This window comes from Chrysemys picta, chromosome 11 (assembly GCF_011386835.1).
Source record: "Chrysemys picta bellii isolate R12L10 chromosome 11, ASM1138683v2, whole genome shotgun sequence".
NCBI lineage: Eukaryota > Metazoa > Chordata > Testudines > Emydidae > Chrysemys > Chrysemys picta.
In genome coordinates, this window is record NC_088801.1 from 25,689,131 (window position 1) to 25,708,941 (window position 19,811).

The following is a 19,811-nucleotide window of genomic DNA, read 5'->3' on the forward strand; positions in this document are numbered from 1 at the left end:
CAAGTTCAAATTCCCTTTCCATAGGAATAGGAAGGTTAAAACCCATAACTAAACACACACAATTCCTATTTAAATTTAATGATCCCCAATTATTCTACAGTTGCATCATGCTGAGGAAAATCTTTATCAAGAATGTAGTGAAGATTTCAACTCTCTCTTGAAGCAGTTATTGTAAATAAATTGCAAATTAAAGTGGCTTCCAAGCTTCAAAATGAGAAGATGGTGCAAATAAAGCATATTTTTGAAGGGAAAATAAAAATTCCCATACAGTTTTTTTCTGTTACCTAATTGATCAAATTATGTTGAAAATTGTCTGCTTGTTATTTTTATTGCTAACTGGCAAAATATTGAAAAATGCTGTGGTACTAAAGTGAATTGGTTTTCTATCTCTAACATTGACATTTCTGTGGCAGAAACTGGTAAAATCAATGTGTTCTTTTAGTATCAACTATTTCCTAAAGACCTTGTGGGATAAGCAGTGGAGGCTTTTGTTTGCAAAGCTTTAGCTTTATTTGCATGTCATCCACATGTTTCAATCCACACAAACTCAGCAGTTTGGATAACTCTAGAACAAGTACTGTTTTTCTAATTCTAATATCCTAATTCTGCCAGGAAGTGTTTGCGAAATCTTGTCTTACAGTTTCACATACACCCCACCCCGATATAACGCGACCCGATATAATATGAATTCGGATATAACGCGGTAAAGCAGCACTCCGGGGGTGGGGCTGTGCACTCTGGCAGATCAAAGCAAGTTCGATGTAACGCGGTTTCACTCTAATGCAGTAAGATTTTTTGGCTCCCGAGGACAGCGTTATATCGGAGTAGAGGTGTATTTTGGATGTAGTACATCAGAAGATTTCTGTAATTAGGGGCTTACCAAATTCATGGTCCATTTTAGTTAATTTCACGGTCATATGAAATTTACAATTTTTAAAATCCTGATTTCAGCTATTTAAATCTGAAATTTCATGGTGTTGTAATTGTAGGGGTCCTGACCCAAAAAGGAATTGGGGGAGGGGAGTTTGCAAGGTTATTGTAGGGTGGGGTAGCTGTACTGCTGCCCTTACTTCTGCGCTGCTGTTGGCGGTGGCACTGCATTCAGAGCCCCCCGCAACTCCCTTTTGGGTCAGGACCCCCATTTTGAGAAATGCTGGTCTTCCCATGAAATCTATATAGTATAGGGTAAAAGCACACAAAAGACCAGATTTCATGTTTGGGAGACAAGATTTCACAGTCTGTGATGTATTTTTCATGCCATGAATTTGGAAGGGCCCTATCTATAATCCTTCAGTTGGTTGCATACAGGGCCGGCTCCAAGCACCAGCTTGCTCAGCTGGTGCTTGGGGCGGCAGATTGAACGAGGCGGCATTCCGCCCAATCCTAGGGCGGCACGGCCGCTCTTTTTTTGTTCCGCATTGGCCGCCCTGTAGGGGGCAGCGGCGCGGAGGACAGGAGTGCCCTGAAGTGTCCTTCCCTCCCCTCCGAAGGTGGCGCAGCGGGAGGGGCCGCGTGGCAGCGCCCCTGCTGTAGCCCTGGCCGACCCCTTCTCTCTCTCTCTCCCTCCCTCCCGTCCCCCCAGCCGGTCCCCCTGCAGTTGTGCTCGGGCCACGCTGCAGGGTTTTTTTTTTTTGCTGTTCTGGCCACCCCATTTTTTTATTTTTTATTTTTGCTTCAGGTGGCCAAAAAGCCAGAGCCGGCCCTGGTTGCATATCAGCTTTTGTTTTTCCTAGAAGAGCACTCTGGCTAAAATAATGGAGCAGGATCTACTTTCATTATTTAGCTTAATTGCACAAACTTTTTAAAGGGAAAAATGTATTTAGAGAAATACTGGAAATAGCGTGGAAAGTAAAAGAAAACTATTCATCCCTGCCATATGAATAAGCCAAATTAAAATATTTTAGTTTGTCTCCAACTTAAGTATATAGAACAATTCATAATGAAAAATTCAAAGGTGTTACTCTGTTAAACCTAGCAGATTTTCTTCTAAGTTTTAATTTTAAAAGTGACCAGCAAAGGAAGAAAAGTAAGTTGTTGTTTTCATGATACATAAAGAAGGCCGAAAAGGTTATGGGGTTTGCTATTATTTTAAAATTTTGCTTGTTCTTTTCCTCTTTAGAAATTTAGGACCTGTTTTGGCTTGAAGAGTCTCAGTCATAATGCAGAATTAGAGAAATGGTGACATCACAAGAGACGAGAGTGAAAGTTAAACATAAGAGAAAAGAGGGATTTTTACTCAGTGTTTAAAATTCTTTGGCTGGAATATTCAAAAGCACTTATCGCATTTTGCAGCCATAAGTACGTTTGTTTTGACTAGTAATTAACTGTATGGTTTTAAAAAGTAGTAACAAATACATTAAAATCTGCAGTGTAGACAAGACATTGTAGACTTCAGCTCATCCAGTATAGCATGCTTTTTGTACACTAGTTTTTTATAACATGCTAGTTTGCACATGTTACTTAATATCTTCTAACATGTGTTTTTATCAGAGGTGGGCAAACTACGGCCCGCGGGACCGTCCTGCCCAGCCCCCTAGCTCCTGACCCAGGAGGCTAGCCACCGGTCCCTCCCCTGTAGCCTCAGCTCGCTCGCTCCACTGCCCGGTTCGATGCTCTGGGCGCCCGGGCTGTGAGCTCCTGAAGCAGCGCAGCTGCAGAGTCCGGCCTGACCCGGTGCTCTGTGTTGTGTGGTGGTGGCGGCGGTGGCGTGGCCTGGATCCAGCGCCGTCCGCCACTGGTGCGCCAGGCAGCACGGTAAGGGGGCAGGGAGCAGGGGGGGTAGACAGAGGGCAGGGGAGTTTGGGGTGGTGGTCAGTGGGCGGGAGTGTGGATAGGGTTTGGGGTGGTCCAGGATAAACGGGTTGAATGGGGACAAGAAGGAAGGTGGCTCATTAGCAGGGCCTGCTAATGATGAGCAAGAGGAAAGGTCTCTTTACCACTTCATTCTGCTTTGATCAAGGGATAGCTCTCTTTTGGTGTTACTATATATGTTTTTGGTTGGAGAATAAGCTGCCTTGAAGGAAGGGCTTGAACAGTCTCTTTTTTTGCCAGGCATTTAATCCTGCCTGGTCTGGGGAAACGGGCCAGCAGGTCTACAGTCAACTTGAACACACACTTTTAACGCAGGGCATATTTAACACAACTAAAGTCATTCAGAACAGTTCATTTCTGTGTCCAAGATAGGGGCTGACTGTCTTTATTCTGGGAGCAATTACTCAAGAATTTGTACAACAATTAAGCTATATTTTAAGAGCTAGTCCAGAAATGGAAGAAAAGAAAAGTAGTTGCAGCAGTACAATAAAAAAAATGGATGTTCAGGTTTATGGTTTTAAAAATGGCTGCTAACAGAAACTTCCTAGCTACCTCTTTTTTTTATTGCATAGTAAGCACAATATAACTGCAACTTCTCTCCCCTATGATGAACAGTGGAAGTGCTGAAATGACAGTTTTTGACATTTTTCTTAAAATAAGTTATAATTGGCCAGATCCTTCATCTGGTCTAACTTGGCATAGCTCCATTGATTACACTAGAACTGCACCAACTTACACCAGTTGTTCTGGCTCAATTGACACAGATGATGCTTTTAAATTCAATCCCATGTAAATATTTCTGAAGATGACCATTCAAACTAAAGAATTGGTATGATATTCCCTAATTGTTGTCCTGTGTTGAATATGGTTCTTCCAAAGGTGCAGCATTCTGCTTTCTTTGCTGGATAATGTACTACCACATTCCTGGAACTATAGGGATGATTTTATAAGTAGAGGCAATTGCAATTGGTAAAATCCAAGTGAATAAAAAGGCTTTCACCATGGCTAGCCACCCCAAGTATGTACCTATTCAAGACGCTAGGCTGGGGTGGCTAACCTGAGCCTGAGAAGGAGCCAGAATTTACCAATGTACATTGCTAAAGAGCCACAGTAATACATCAGCAGCTCCCATCAGCTCTTCCTCCCGCCACCCCCAGCACCTCCTGTTTGCTGGCAGCTCTGCCAAGCAGCACCTCTCCCTCCCTCCCTCTGCCTCCTGCCTGCCACGATCAGCTGTTTCGCAGTGTACAGGAGGCTCTGGGATGAAGGAGGGAGGAGCAAGGCTGCAAGAGGCACGGGGAGGGGGCGGGAAGGGGCAGGGGTTCAGCAGTGGAAAGTTGGCAGCCGTAGCTCCAGCCCTGGAGTCAGCACCTATGCAAGGAGCCACATATTAACTTCTGAAGAGCTGCATGCAGCTCCAGAGCCACAGGTTGGCCACCCCTGCCCTAGGCAGTACTTGTGAGCTAGACCATCCTACCGCTCATGCTGCATGGCTCCATTCTGTTTTTAGCATGTTAGCTCAATGAGTGCTAGTATGTCTCCTTGAGCTGGGAATCATGGTCACAGCTCAAAGTTTAGACATAGCCTTATAGGCATGAGAATAAAAGATATGGCATTAGCTGACCTCATAAAAATTACAGAGAAATTAAACTTTCCATTTAGTGTGTGCAATGAAAACAACAGTAATGAAAATTGTCTTTAACCAATTTTGTTCAGTATTTGGACACGTTGTTCATTTATGCAAGAATTCCTGAAGTCGGCCTGAAAGAACAACAACTATTTAGGATACTGCCCAGTATGAAATGATAAAAGTAACTGAGAATGCAATTCAGATATGTATTCCAGCATCATGAAACAGGCTGTGAGTTTTGTCATCTTGATATGTAAATTATGATTGGAAGATGAAAGAAAACTTATAAAATAAAGGAAGGTATAGTATAGTATAATGGATTAATTGCTATTCGCACAAATGCGAACTGGAAATGAAAAACAAAGCTGGCTACAGTTACAATTATGAGACACCAGTGGAAGGATAGTACATGAGAGTCTCTCTAAGTGAACCTCACAAATTCTATGTCCACTGCAGTATGCATTCACTTAACAATCTTACTAACTCTTGTTGATAAAGTCTGATGATTCTTAATATCAAGTGTGATAAGTTTTACTTTTTTCATACATTCTTCCTAGAAAAGCAGAGATGATATTCCATGTACCTAAACCACAGATATTTTAAGGATTTGAGTGAAATAAATAGACATTTGTAGAGCATAGATTCAGTAGGCAACTAAACAATCAATAGTGGCATATCTGGCTAATCCGATACATATCTACGCATGGTGACTGAAAGACATTTCCGGTGTTAAATGGATTGAGCATCAAAGCCTGTGGCCAGGAAAATTGATATTGAACATTTTTCAATCTCCAGATCTTGTGTGCTTGATCTTTGTGATACTTTATGCCATTGTATCCCTAAGATAAGAAGTAGTGACAATGTATGCAGAAAGGATAGCCTACAGATACTAGGATCAAGCTGCAGCAGTCAAGGTCCTAGGTTTTCTACAATAAAAGACATTCCTACTACACAGATTATGATAAGTAAAGAAAATTCAAAATATATTTATTTTTTGTTGTGGTTGATCTTGTGATCTCAAGTGCTGACCCTTGATTTAAAGGCCTATAACTCATGATCAAGAGATTTGACTACAGTTTCTGAGTTTTCTGTATGTGTCAGATGATATAAGTGAAGAACATGAGTGAAATCCTGGCTCTATTGAAATCAACGGCAAAAATTCCATTGACTTGAATAGGGCCAGGATTTCACTCCATGTTTGTCCATTGGCTGAAAGATATGGCACATTTGATGTTAACACAGGTAATACAGGTGAACAATTTCAGTTATGTGGAAGACTGATCAATATGTCATTTTGCTCAAATTTCGCCACTCTTGTCTGCTGCAAGTCCCTTTAAGTATAAGGATATTAGTACATGATATTACTGCTTTGGCTCTAGTTGTTGCATGAGCTGAAATAGATGCATGTGAATTCATCAGGTTTAATATTTATTAAAAGCTGGCTATGATCCATGATGAAAGTAAAATGTGATGTTCCTCCAAGTTTGCATATTAATACACTCAGATCATTCAAATTGGAAAACCTGAAACATCTTACTGTGTCTGACAGCAAATCACCAACTATAGAAGGAAAATATTCTAGTAATCTGTTATATTTTTTTAAATGCCATATTACTAATGTTTGGTGTGAAATACAGTATGTCACACACAATTTCACTAATATGGGATTATTTCTGATATAATGTCTGTAGTGCCTGTAATACTGGCAAAACAATTATTTTTCCAATTTTTTTTAAGTTAGTTTTCTGTTCAATAGTTGAAGGAATCGAGAAAAATAAAATTCTTCTGAGCCTTGTCAGGCATTTTCTTTGGTATGACAGTGTAAAATTCAATTCCCCTTTACCAAATGGCTTTCTGTAGCATAATCATCTTTATATTTAAAAAGCTTCTTTCTGATGCCTTTTTTCCCCCTGGAAGCCATTAAGAACAAGTAGTACATACCTGTAAACATAACCTCTCAGAAGTTTTCATTTATGAATACTATTTTTTAAATTATTTTGTTCTAAAATGTTAAAAAAAGATGCTGTTTATATCTAAAAATGCATGTCACTTAGAGACCCCATAGCTTGATTGGTTTTAAAATTCTGGGGTGCCAATTTCAATGCCCCAGTTTTTGTTTGTTCCCCTGTTTTAGAAAAGAAAATAGTGCCATGTTCAGTGTGTGAGGAAAATATTGATATTTCATCTTGACTGTACAAAAGACTTTTGTAAAATGGTTTCTCTTTGTCTTGTAGGAAGGACATAAGAAAGGGTTTTAAAGCTTCTAGGTTCTTGTTATCAGAATGGATCATTGCTTTTCTGTATTGTTTTTGAAAAGTGCAGTTCTGATACATTTTATGGACTTTGTCATTTCCACTTTGAAAAAAGAAAAATAAATATCCAGCACAAGTGAGTGAGGCAATGTGTCTTTAAGATATATTGTCTGATATCTAGAAAGTAACTCTGCGTTATAGAACAAGTTATTGGGCTTGAAATTTTATGGACTGTTTTAGGCAGGTCAGACAAATGATCATGATTGTCCCTTTTGGGTTTACATTATGAATTTTTAGTGAATGGCTTTGTTTTGGGGCACAGGACTTCAAAGCTAAATATCTTTTGAGAGACTAATTGATGCCTTGTAATTAAAAACTAGGGCTGTCACACAATTAATCGCACGTTAAACAATAATAGAATATCATTTATTTAAATATTTGTTGATGTTTTTTACATTTTCAATTACAACAGAGAATACAAAGTGTACAGTGCTCACTTTATATTTATTTTTATTACAAATATTGCACTATAAAAAAAAACAAAAAACAAAAGTATACTTCAATTCACCTAATACAAGTACTGTCGTGCAATCTCATTATAATGAAAGTTGAACTTACAAATGTAGAATTGTGTACAAAAAATAACTGCATTCAAAAATAAAACAATGTAAAATTTTAGACCCTGCAAGTCCACTCAGTCCTACTTTAGCCAATTTCTCAGACAAACATGTCTGGTTACAATTTGCAGGAGATAATGCTGCCTACATCTTGTTTACAATGGCACCTGAAAGTGAGAACAGGTATTTGCATGGTATTGTGGTAGCTGGCATCTCAAGATATTTACGTACCAGATGCGCTAAAGATTCATATGTCCCTTTATGCTTCAACCACCATTCCAGAAGACACGCATCCCTGCTGATGATGGGTTCTGCTCAATAACGATCCAAAGCATGCATGTTCATTTTCATCATCTGAGTCAGATGCCACCAGCAGAAGGTTGATTTTCTTTTTTAGTGGTTCGGGTTCTGTAGTTTCCACATCGGAGTATTGCTCTTTTAAGACTTCTGAAAGCATGCTCCATGGGCTGAGTCATCATCCGAGACTGCAATAACATGAAATATATGGCAGAATGTGGGTAAAACAGAACGGGAGACATACAATTCTTCCCCCAAGGAGTTCAGTCACAAATTTAATTGATCCATTATTTTTTTACCAAGCATCATCAGCATGGAAGCATGTCCTCTGGAATGGTGGCCGAAGCATGAAGGGACATATGAACGTTTGGCATATCTGGCACGTAAATATCTTGCAACGCCGGCTACAAAAGTGCCATGCGAACACCCGTTCTCACTTTCAGGTGACATTGTAAATAAGAAGCAGTCAGCAGTATCTCCCGTAAATGTAAACAGACTTGTTTGTCTTAGCAGTTGGCTGAACAAGAAGTAGGACTGAGTGGACTTGTAGGCTCTAAAGTTTTACATTGTTTTTTGGGGGGGGGTTTTGAGTGCAGCTGAGTAACAAAAAAAAATCTACACTTGTAAGTTACAGTTTCACAATAAAGAGATTGCACTACAGTACTTGTATGAGGTGAATTGAAAAATACTAAATATTCCTAAAGCATATTTTTGGTGATAAATAGCAGTAGCCACTTCTTACTCACATAGCTTCTTTGATTCTCCCTTTAAATTATATCTATTTACTTTCCTGACCAAAACAAGTTTTTACCACAGCTGACAGTGCACAGCCCATACAGCTATGGAAGAGCAAGCTGGATTCTGCCTTCCATATATACAACCTTAAATCTGCACCCTTGTGTATATATTTTTAAATACAACTTGTAATGGTATTGTTGCATATTATTTCTGTTATAGTACAATTATACATTTGTCATCTCCCTTATCTGCACTTGAGAGACAAGGTGGGTGAGGTGATATCTTTTACCGAACCAACTTCTGTTGGTGAAAGAAACAAGCTTTCGAGCCCTTGTATCTTGCAGTACTGTTTAAAATTGTGTTGTTTATATGCCAGTTGGTAGAATACATGAAAGTCACTTATTTATAAATTATATCGTAAACTGTGTTTATTAAACATAATACAGTACTTAAGTGTACAACAGAATAATGTGTACCAACTTATATAGGCCACCCAAATTTGCAGCTATATTACTTTCATGCTTAACTACCTTATCCCCTAACTTGCAGCTATGAAATAATGTGCTACTTGTTAAATAGAAAATAGAGTATATAGATGCTGAAAAAATTATTAAATACATTCCTCAAAAGAACAGCAATATAAAAAACCAATAAAGATGTACTGAATGAATATGACAATAACATTAGTTTATGTAGAAAGGAATGGTAAAAATGTTACAAGATGCTAAACATATATCAAGGGATATAGACAGGCATCACAGGGTGCTATGGACAGGTATCCCAGGATACTTACCACTGCTTCTAGGCTTGATGCATTCTGGGTAAATTTTGCAGTGCATTATGGGGTACCACCTGGAGGCTAGGAACCATGGTAGTCTGAATCAAACTTCCATGATCTCTTCCATATTATCCTAGGATTCATCTGTTGCTCTCTTGCCTGTACTGTTTTGAAAACTACTCACTTCCAGCATGAAGGACTCCCAGGTGAGTGCTGTGATCCTGTCTGTTGAAATTAATAGGATGATCCTGTTGCACTGGAAAGCTTAAAGTGAGGCATCAGTGAAGCACATTGCAGATTATCATAGCCAGTTTATTTTGTGCGCTTGCTGGAGGAAGCAGAGAGACATTCCAGTCACTCTTCCGTATGATCTACTGCTTGATCATCTTTGATCAATGGAGCACTGGGCCAAGGCCTGGCCAACTGGCACAATCTAGTGGGTTAGGATAGTAATGCAGACTTATAATGACCAAAAGTGGCTTCAGAACTTCAGGGCATAAAAGGACAACTTGTCTGGAAGTCTATGCTAAGCTCACTTAAACTCTCCAGTGCCAAACCAACTCTGAGATTTTCCCTCTCTTCTCCCCCCTCCCATCCGTGCTTGGAACAGTGCATGAGGATTGCCATTTGGAAGTTTGCCACCCTAGATTCCTGCCAGTAATGATCTTACTTATGTTAAATCAGCAGTTGAGGCTGTCGTTGTGGAGGTGTGCATCACTATTTAGTGAGTGATGCTTCCTTGGATAACATAGGCAATGTGCAGATACTTACTAATGGCTTTGAATGCTTAGCATTCCCAGATTATGTTAATGCTGTGTTGGCACATGGGTTCTGTCTACTATTTTCTCCTATCCCACCACGCTTCAGAGTTGAACAACTGGAAGAGCTATTCCTCCATGGTTCTGCAAGGCTTAGTGGCTCACTAAGGAGGCAGATTCTCCAGTAAGTCATAATTCTCAGATCTTTAGAAATTAAACAATTGTCAGCAATGAACAATGGATTTTTTTCTACCAACTATATCATGGACATTAATTGGCTGCAAGTGCCAACTAGGATTCTCATGACTCAGGATATGTCTACACTGCAATAAAAACCCCACAGCATTAAGTGTCAGAGCCAGTCAACTGATTCAGGCTTGTGGGGCTCTGACGATAAGGCTAAAAATGACAGTGTAGACATTCAGGCTTGGGCTGAAGCCTGGACTCTGAGACCCTCTCACCCAGGGTTTCAAACCCCAGGCTCCAGCCTGAACCCAAATATCTACACTGCAATTTTTAGCCCCATGAGCCCAAGTCAGCTGACCTGGATCAGCTGCAGCCATGCTGAGAGTCTTTTATTGATGTGTAGATTTACCCTTTGCTTAATCTCTGCTTCTTTAGCTCCTGAATTTATACTAGAAATCTGGATAGGAGAAAGGAACTATAATATTTAACTTCACTCTGAGTACCTGTAGGATATCTGTGGGGTGTGCATTTGGAACATTGAAAGGCCCGTGGAGAACTCGTGACCGGACTTCAGAGTGATGTCTGCGTGTATTATCAGTGCAGGTTGCATGTTGCACACTTATGAGACCAAAGGTGAGGTGCAAAACTAGATTATCTGTGCCAGTGCTTTCTATAATCATGCCAACTGATGTGAGAAGATTACACCTTAAAATAAATAGGCTGTTTAAGTCTGTGATACATATGTTTAAGTACCTTTAGCTTATAAATCATTGAATGACTTTTCATTTGAGGTACTGTTATGTATTGCAGTGTCTTTACAATAACATGAAATACTTGAAATCCTGAATTTCTTGTAATGGCCACAATGCTGTAGCTGCTCAGATACAACATGATGTGATGTACTGTCATTCAGCTTAACCAAAGATGTGGTTTCAGTAATGTGAAATAATTTAATCCTGAAATGCTATAGCGACTCAGAATTTAAACAAAAAGTGATTTTTAAGTGCTGTGGCCATGGCTCCATATTATTATTTATTAATGAATTTGTATTTCAGTAGCACTAAGGATCCCCAGTTACGGACCCCACACCCCACTGTGCTAGATGCTGTACTGACCATTTAACAAAAGACTGTTCATGTCCCAAAGAGTTTATAGTCTAAGTATCATACTTTCTCAGTCACTTTCACGTCAGACAGTCTTCACAGTGGGCTTTCCCCATCTCCAGGGCAGTAGGGGGACAGATCACATCTTTTTCTTTGAACCTGGACTCAAGGTTGCCTCTCAGGATGAATTCCCCAGAATTCTATGCCACGTGGCAGATTCCAGGTTTCTCTTTGGAGCAGAGCTTGCACTGGATTTTTAGTTATCTAAGGGTACATCTATATTTACCGCCAAACCCGGAGGTAAGCAATCGATCTTCTGGGATCGATTTATTGCAACTTGTCTAGACGCGATAAATCGATCCCGGAAGCGCTCGCCGTCGACACTGGTACTCCTGCTCCGCGAGAGGTGTACGCGGAGTCGACGGGGGAGCCTCCCTGCCGCGTGTGGACCTGCGGTAAGTACCTTGTAGTTCGAACTAAGATACTTCGACTTCAGCTACGTTATTCGCATAGCTGAAGTTGCGTATCTTAGTTCGAACTGGGGGGTTAGTGTGGACCAGCCCTCAATGTCTTTAGTTTCTTCTTTGGCTTTAGCAATTTTGAGGAGAAAAACCACATTCTACCAAAAAAAAAAAAATAGCTTACTGAGGATTGTTTGACAGACAGCAACCTCCTCTCTCATCCCCACTCAGAAAAGGTAAATCGAAAGCTCCCAGCCAAGATGGTTGAGCAGACCACAGTGAAACTAGCTCCCAGCTGACATGTGGGTAAGGTCTAAGCTGAGACAATTGAGCAGGATGCTTGGATCTCCCTTCACATAAACCAGGCCAGAACCAGTGGCATGGAAATGGGGGGGAAGTTTTTCAGAACCCCCTTGCATCTTCCCTATTCTCACAGCTTGCAGAAGAGAAAGGAGCAGCACAAAATTTTAAAATCTCTGATAAATCTTGCATCTAGACTTTCTAAAGAGCAGGAGAAATCTGTAAATTTTGGACTTTGTGCAAGAGACCACAAACTTTCAACTAAGCTTCCCAAAATTAGCATGAGGGGTGGTCTAACTTCACAGGTGCTTATGTTTTTAGAAAATAAAATGCAAACAAAAAAAAACAAAAAACTTGCAAAGTTGCAGAAAATTCGTATAATTCTTCGTCACTTGCTTGATGAGGGTGTGATTGAGGTGGAGTGGGATTTCCCTATCAAGAACTAGTTGTATCTAAGGGACTGAAAGGTGTTCATTACTCTGCCTAAGCCTACCTGCTGCAGCCGCCTTAGTGAAGAGCATAGTCATATCAACTGATGGAATATTCCTGCCAAACACAGAGAGAGGAAAATAAGATCATCATTTAGACTAAACATGGATTCAGTAGCCTCAGTTCTGAACATACTGGTTGTAGTCTCTCATTGTGGAGGACTATTCTCAACTGGGAGTCCTTTGTGAGCATGCAACAAACACTCCCTCTCCTTCCCTAAAATCTACTTTAAACTAGATTTTCCTAACAACTTTTTCAGGACTGACACTTCACGGGACTGTGATCTGCTGTACATTCAGAACTTCCAAAGACATGTTCCAGGGGTAACTAAGGCTTGACCAAATTGGCATTGCAGGCTAAATCTGATGGTATTCCAAACATTTTGTTGGTAAGCTCTTTGGGAAACATACACACAAAAAAGTCCCTGAGGCTTTAGACAAGGAAATAAATCCTCCCGCCTTTCAGGGAGAGAATCTTCAAATTATCTTATCTCAGCAGGTGTAGAGATTACACATTAGAAGGCCATTGTTGTCTTAACTGTCAAAAGACCAAGGCTGGAATTGTCTGGAAGACCATCCAACTCCTAAAATGTATCTTGATTTTCAAAGCCTGGGTATATTTCTCTCTTTCACGCACACATGCTTTAAGGGGCACTTAAGTCTGGAACCTCATTTGACACTGAACCGATGCAGAAAATGGGTGCTTGAGATAATCAGGTAAGTTATAGAAGTCACTCATTGTTCCAGGGGCAAGTTTCTTTTCCCCAGAGTAAAGTAAAATACACCAGCACTGTCAGCAAGACTCTTCATAGCATCAGAAGATGAATGGTGCAATAGGCCATCTACACATTGGAATGACAGACTCAGGTCTGGAAGGGGAGATTTTGGAAAGGGCACCAAATTCTTTGTCATATAAAGAAGAATCATGGCATGCAGTCCATTTTAAACCTCCGGTCTCTCAGAGATTCCATATATGGCTCAGTATTCCAGACAGAAATAATGAAATCCGTCATTACAGCATTGTCTTCCCAAAACTTTGGAATATAAAAATAAAACTCATGGAAAGCGATTGAAAATGTGATCAGGGAAAGTCACTCTGAGATCCTTCAGTTACTACTGCAGAAAGAAGCATTTTCAATATAGAGTATTCCCCTTTTGGACTCAGATATCTACATGCCTTCACAAAAAAAAGCTTTGAGCAAGGAAGTGGAAGGACCAGTTACAGCCCTCACAAAACTCCAACATCTAAGTTACCATCCACAGCAATCTTTACGTCAGAAGAGAGAGAAGAATGAGATGGTGTCAGATTTTCAAAATGTAACCACCCCTCTCCTAAGATAAAATCTGACACATCTCTTGGGGTAGTGGGTCTCATGTGAAAACCCAGCATAATTCTTGCTTTGCTTCCAGCCAGCAATGGCAGGAAATGTATAAAGATCTCGGTTCAGATCCAGAACTAGCATCTCTTAATTAACTGAATCTTAATATTATTTAACGGCTATCTGATGTCAGATCCAGAGAAGCCGTTCATCAGTACAGATGCCAAGCCCCATGTAGGAGGAACACATCTGGACTCCTGTGTGACTTGGGATGAGGGTATGGCCCAACGAGAAGACTTGGAGTATAACCTATCTAATGCAAAAAATAATCCAGTTCACTCCTCTGTCTCCAGCAGATGATTCTTTAGAACCATGGTGTTTATATATCTTTCAGCTTTGCTTAGAGAAGTAGCCTTATTCAGGTCTTGGGCAGAAGCTCTCGCTGCTCCTCAGGGGTCTGCACCAAAAAGGAAAGTCAGGATCAGCTGGCTGAGTAGTATACACTTAGTCAATAGGATTCAGTCTAGACCATCTATCCTTTCAGACCATCAAAGATCTGGTTGGAAGCCTAGTGAGGCATCTATTTGCATCCAAATGCAGCTGGAAAACCAAAAGAGGTACTACATGAGGCAGAAACACTTGGTAAAGAAGATTGTGAAGGGACTGGCCACTGTGATTATCATCACCTTCTCATTAACCTTCCGGTCTTGGTTCTCAAACCTGATTTACATGTTAATGGAACCTCATCTCTAACTCCCAAAACACACAAACACAAAATATGGTGCAACAGGAGCTGAACTTATATCCAATGTTCCCTAACTTCTCAGTTGGGAAATTAAAAGGAACTACAGTCACTTATTCTAAGACTGTTACAAACACCCTTCTAGCATCTTGGAGGAATTTTTGCAAATGATATCTATGAGGTTTAGATGTTGGTATTGCAAGGAACACAGACAAGGGCCAAGTCAGCTGAAGAAAAGAGTGGACTGGTGTTTTTACAAGATGGCCTGGCCATGGGGCTCAAGGCCAACCCTTATTGGAAAGTAAATCAGTGACTGCAGACGTGAGAATCTCTCATTGCTGTCACATAAGATTCCTGAGGACTACTAATATTATCAATAGGCAATATGTAGTTTCCTGTCATGATATTGATCTTTGGGCTACAAGTCCTAATAAAACCACCTTTTACTTCACAGGTGATAGTTCCCTTCCATTTCTTACTGCAAATATCTTGCCTACTCACTGCCACTTTTGCCAATGGGGTTTTGGAGCTTCGTGTGCTCTCAGTGAAACCACATTTATACGTTCTGTGAACTAAGTAGTCCTCCATCCCCAAACTCATCAGTCTTCCTCATATAATTGGAATATAATTGTCCTTCTGGTTGAATCCAAATACCTTAAGGTATTAGATATGCTTAAGTTAGGTATGAACAGAGACATCAGGGGAATGAAGTTGTATGTAGCAGAGGCATTCAAAGCCACAGGTACAACTCCTCTTTGTATCACACATTCCTGGAAAAGAAACAGCAATTGTGGAGTGGACAGATAACACATAATACAAAGAAGTCTGAAAGGTCTCCCATTTTCTCAAACACTGGACATCTTCACCTCTGCTATTACATCATTTGATAGAACAGTGTTACAGGACAGTATGCCCCAGTAATCCTTAAATTCCTTTTCATCCCTCCACGGGTAGATTTTTATATTCCTTCCACTTTAGGGATGATGTACTGCTCTCTAAACTCCATTTCTGGACTGTCTGCCGGACATGAGGGGATTGAGAATGGGAAAATTCTATTTTACCTGTGAATTTTTATTCTGGAACCCTCCATGTCCAACAGTCTGATCCTCCTTCAGAGGATTGCTTTGTGACCAGAGTTTTCTTGCTGTTATTTCTCACTTTTAATTGATTTGAAAGGGAGCATAGTGTTCCTCCAGGAAATACCTAAATTTCACATGCAGGCTTTACTGCAAATGGTTTGAATTGAATACCAGACCTAAACTTTTATATAGTTCGTATTTTTCAGCTTTGGAAGCTATAATTCTGGAGAGTTCTTCCTGAGGGACAGTCCTAAATGCAGGCTCAATACAAGTATTTGGTCGGTCTCTAGTTGTCATGGAGACAGAGAATGCCTCACTTGTAGGCTAATGTAGTGAGTCCTAAAATGAAAATTTCCAGGTAAGACAGAATTTTCCCTTTTCCCACATGTAAACATATTTCTTATTTTATTCAGTTGCTGTTTTTACCTCCCCGCCCCCCCCCCCCCATGCCATTTGGACATAATTTTGTGACTTACCACTCAGTTGGGGGTGGTGGGGTAAACAGGAGAGAGAGAAGGAAGGGAAAGGGAGAAAGCAAGGATGTATGAAGCCCAACTGGTGTGAGGGAGGGAAAGGCAGATTGGGGTCTGGTGGGTAATGGTTACAGAGGGATGGAGGGGAAAGAAAATGGAGATTCAGAGGAACTGCAGTTTGGTACTCGAGGGCAGACACTTCAGTGCTTTCCTGTAGCTAAATCCACGGAATGTAATCTGTCACAGCAGCACAGTCAGACATTCCCTTGTGCTTTTTTGCTCTGTGACCACCCAGATTTCTAGATAGCTTGGCATTTCGAAGAGATCCTTGCTGTCTGCTGGGAACATTTCTGGACTCTCCTAAGGCTTGTCTACACTTGAAACGCTGCAGTGGCACAGCAGTAGTGCTGAAGCTGTACCGCTGTAGCGTTTCAAGTGTAGACACTGACTATTCCAACAGGAGGGGATTTCCCATTGGTGTAGGTAATCCACCCAAAAAGGCAATAGCTAGGTCAATGGATGAATTCTTCCATCAGCCTAGGACTGTCTAGGCTAATGATTAGGTCAGCTTAAGTACATTGCTCAGAGGTGTGGATTTTTCACACCCCGAGCGAAGTAGCTGGATCAACCTAACTTTTTCGTGTAGACCAATTGCAGCCCCAGCTCCTCTCCACCCCCAGTCTAGCTTTGCCCTCATTCCTTCTCCGTCCCCAGGCCAGCTCCATTGTCATCCCCATTTCTAGCCCCAGCTCCACCCGCAGCCCAAGCGCCTCTGCTGAGCCAAATGTGCAATAATGCAGGGGGGGCACAGACAGATTCCATTACTGGGGGGAGGGGGCGCATGTTAGGAAAAGTTTGGGCACCACTGCATTAGAAACAAGAGAAAGTTGAAGGAAAGTGTCCTCTACTTAGCAAGGGACAAGCACTAATAACAGATGACATCAAGAAGGCTCAGGTGTTTAATGCTTATTTTTCTTCAGTCTTCACTAAAAAAGGTGTCCAAATACTTAATACACTTAATATTAACAACAAGGGGAAAGGAACATAAGCCAGAATAGGGAAAGAACAAGTTAAAGAATATTTAGGTGAGTTAGATGTTTTCAAGTCAGCAGGGCCTGATGAAATTCGTCCTACGGTACTTAAGGAAGTAGCTGAAACAATCTTGGAACTGTTAGCAGTTATCTTCAAGAACTCAATGAGGTCCCAGAGGATTGGGGAATGAAAAACATAGTACCTATCTTTTTAAAGGGGAACAAAAAGGCCCCAGGGAATTGTAGACCAGTCAGCCTAACTTCAATACCTGGAAAGATACTGGAACAAATTATTAAACAATCATTTTCTAAGCACTTAGAGGGTAAATTGGTAATACGTATTAGCAAGCATGGATTTGTCAAGAAGAAATCAGGCCAAACCAACTTAATTTCCTTGTGTGACAGGGTTACTGGTTTAGAGGATAGGGAGGAAGCTATAGACTTAATTTATCTTGATTTTTAGTAAGGCTGTTGACACTGTCCCACATGACATTCTCATACGCAAACTAGGGAAATATGGTTTTGATTATATTACTATAAGTTGGGTGCACAACTTGTTGAAAGACCGTACTCAAAGAGTACTTATTAATGGTTGACTATCAAACTGGGAGTATGTGTATCTAGTGGAGGATCTATCCTGAGTTTGGTAATATTCAATATTTCATTGATGGTCTGAGTAATGGAATAGAGAGTATGCTTATAGAATTTATGAATGACACCAGGCTGAGAAGGGTTGCAGCATTTTGGAGGACAGGATTAGAATTCAAAATGATCTTGACAAATTGGAGAATTGGTCTGAAATCAACAAGATGAAATTCAGTAAAGACTAGTACAAAGTATGAAGGAAAAATCAAATGCACAAATACAAAATGGGAATAACTGGATAGGCAGTAGTACTGCAGAAAATGATCTGCTGGACCACAAACTGAATATAAGCCAACAGTATAATCTAGTTTCGAAAAAGGCTGATATTGTGGGGTCTATTAACAAGAGTGTCATATATAAGACACAGGACGTAATTGTCCTGCTCTTACTCAGCACTGGCGAGGCCTCGCTTGGAGTATTGTGTTCACTTTTGGGAGCCACACTTTTTTAAGAAAGATGTGATTAAATTGGAGAGAGTCCAGAGGAGAGCAACAAAAACATTATGTATTCAAAAAAAAACAACACAGAAAATCTGATCTACAAAGAAAAGTTATAAACAAAAACAAACTTCTTTATGTTTAGTCTTGAGAAGAGATGATGGATTGGGGACCTGATAACAGTCATCAAATATATTAAAGGCTATTATAAACAGGATGGTGATCAGTTGTTCTCTGTGCCCACTGAAGGTAGGAGAAGTAATAATCTGCAACAAGGGAGATTTAGGTTAGATATTAGGAAAAGCTTTCTAACTATAAGGATAATTAAACAGTGGAGTAGGTTACCTAGGGAAGTTGTGGAATGTCCATCACTGGAGGCTTTTAAGACCAGGTTAAACTAACACCCATCAGGGATGGTCCTGCCTCAGTGCTGGGAGTTAAATGAGATGAACTCAAGGTCCCTTCTAGTCCACCTTTTCTATGATTCATGCCTGCTAAAAAAGGAACACATCTATCATGTAAAGATTTTGATATAGTTTCTAATCTCATGCATATCATGGATTGCAATGTATCAGAAAAAGAAAAGCAACTCAGCAGTGTCTGAGATTTAAAATCTGGGCTTTTAAATTGACCTTATTTTTATCTAGACTTAAATAAGACCAATAGTGTTGCAGATAGAAGTAAAATTATCGATGTCAAGACATGCTTTATTTTTTTCCTTATCTAATATTTAGCGTGCTATCTTTCATATGAAGTCATCAGCTTGATTATAAGAATATGCTTACTGTAAAGCTTTTGTTCTAGAATTCGATGTGCCAAATGCAGCCATGTCAAAAGTTAATGCAGTGACATTTCCTTCAAGTTTTTATAAGTTATTAGTCTGTGTGTAATTATGGTTTTGCTGCCTCAAAAAAAAATTCTAAATACTCTTGTTTGAAATAAAATGTATAACTATGTTAATAAAATGGATAACTGTATTCCAGTGGGACTTGGAATTTCCCAAGGCTTCAAAACACTGATGAAAATGAATTATTGCAATTATCAGGATATCCATTCTAACTGTTTTGTAAAGAGCTTTTTAAAATCTCAAGGTAAAAAGGTGTGCTACAGTACATATCTTTTAAAATGGTTCATCACACATGTCTGTGTAAATTTAGTAACTGATATTCCAAAGTACTCAAGCACATTAATGGGCAAAGCTAACCCCTAAAGCAGTCGATTTTTTAAAAATTTGATACCTCAATGGTTTGTTTTAGAAAGTTAAGTTCATAATGTTGGGTTTTTAAATTGACTTTTAATAAGGAAACTCATAAACCAAATGCCAATCAAAAGGAATCATAAGAGGGATTTTTACACGTATTGTCACATTATGTGTGTCTAAGTACAGTTAGTTTAGTACCTCACCCTTCTTTCACTGCTATCCAATGAAAATATGTACCTCTGTTCTTTTACAGGAAAGTTAATTAGATTATATTGAAAATAGTGCCTTTTATGTGCATCATTTTCAGTCCTAAGAAGTATTAAATTAATAGATATTTTAATAAATGTTAACAAACTTAGGCCCCAATCTGGCAAATATACACATGCTTAATTTTAAGCACAAGTAGTCCAACTGAATTAAATGGGCTGTTCATCTACTTAAAGTTAAGCATCTGCCAAGGGTTTG

General features: G+C 39.9%; 1 protein-coding gene across 10 annotated transcripts in view; it reads left to right on the plus strand.

Annotated features, from left to right (window-relative positions):
* Nucleotides 1-19,811, plus strand: part of MBD5 (methyl-CpG binding domain protein 5) — a 256,499-nt gene that overhangs the window by 77,706 nt on the left and 158,982 nt on the right. The window contains exon 3 of one of the 10 annotated variants that reach the window (XM_042860868.2): nt 9,261-9,329. The exons of the other annotated variants lie outside the window; for them this stretch is intronic. The gene's annotated coding sequence lies outside the window, so the exon portion shown is untranslated. The remainder of the gene's footprint in view (nt 1-9,260; nt 9,330-19,811) is intronic. 10 annotated transcript variants of the gene reach the window in all.